The sequence below is a fragment of the Arachis ipaensis genome, chromosome B1 (assembly GCF_059453495.1).
Source record: "Arachis ipaensis isolate K30076 ecotype BB chromosome B1, ASM5945349v1, whole genome shotgun sequence".
Lineage (NCBI taxonomy): Eukaryota > Viridiplantae > Streptophyta > Magnoliopsida > Fabales > Fabaceae > Arachis > Arachis ipaensis.
The window spans coordinates 52,443,897-52,444,884 of record NC_142436.1 but is presented as its reverse complement, the minus strand read 5'-3'; the positions used below and the strand labels follow the sequence as shown (position 1 = coordinate 52,444,884).

The 988-nt window shown below is 40.2% G+C and overlaps 1 non-coding gene across 1 annotated transcript; it reads right to left on the bottom strand.

The window, feature by feature from the left end:
* Positions 1–370: 370 nt before the first annotated feature.
* Positions 371–478, bottom strand: LOC148576567 (small nucleolar RNA R71). Its single transcript, XR_015903460.1, has one exon. It is a non-coding gene; the product is annotated as a small nucleolar RNA R71 (small nucleolar RNA).
* Between the last annotated feature and the right edge of the window lie 510 nt (positions 479–988).

Sequence of the window (988 nt, the reverse complement as noted above, 5' to 3'; positions counted from 1 at the left end):
AAGGAAGATGCTTGGTGACTTGACTGCACCAAATTCCAATTTACATGGAAGAAACATCTCAATCCCTGCCATTGGAGCAAACAATTTTGAGCTTAAACCTCAATTAGTTTCTCTGATGCAACAGAACTGCAAGTTTCATGGACTTCCATCTGAAGACCCTTTTCAGTTCTTAACTGAATTTTTGCAGATCTGTGATACTGTTAAGACCAATGGGGTTGATCCTGAGGTCTACAGGCTTATGCTTTTCCCATTTGCTGTAAGAGACAGAGCTAGAATATGGTTGGACTCTCAACCTAAGGATAGCCTGAACTCTTGGGATAAGCTGGTCACGGCTTTCTTAGCCAAGTTCTTTCCTCCTCAAAAGCTTAGTAATCTTAGAGTGGATGTTCAAACCTTCAAATAGAAAGAAGGTGAATCCCTCTATGAAGCTTGGGAGAGATACAAGGAACTGACCAAAAAGTGTCCTTCTGACATGCTTTCAGAATGGACCATCCTGGATATATTCTATGATGGTTTGTCTGAGCTATCAAAGATGTCACTAGACCATTCTGCAGGTGGATCCATTCATCTAAAGAAAACACCTGCAGAAGCTCAAGAACTCATTGACATGGTTGCAAATAACCAGTTCATGTAGACTTCTGAAAGGAATCCTGTGAATAATAGGACGCCTATGAGGAAGGGAGTTCTTGAGATTGATACTCTGAATACCATATTGGCTCAGAATAAAATATTGACTCAGCAAGTCAATATGATCTCTCAGAGTCTGAATGGATTGAAGGAATCATCCAACAGTACTAAAGAGGCATCTTCTGAAGAAGAAGCTTATGATCCTGAGAACCCTGCAATAGCAGAGGTGAATTACATGGATGAACCTTATGGAAACACCTATAATCCCTCATGGAGAAATCATCCAAATTTCTCATGGAAGGATCAACAAAAGCCTCAACAAGGCTTTAATAATGGTGGAAGAAATAGGTTTAGCAATAGC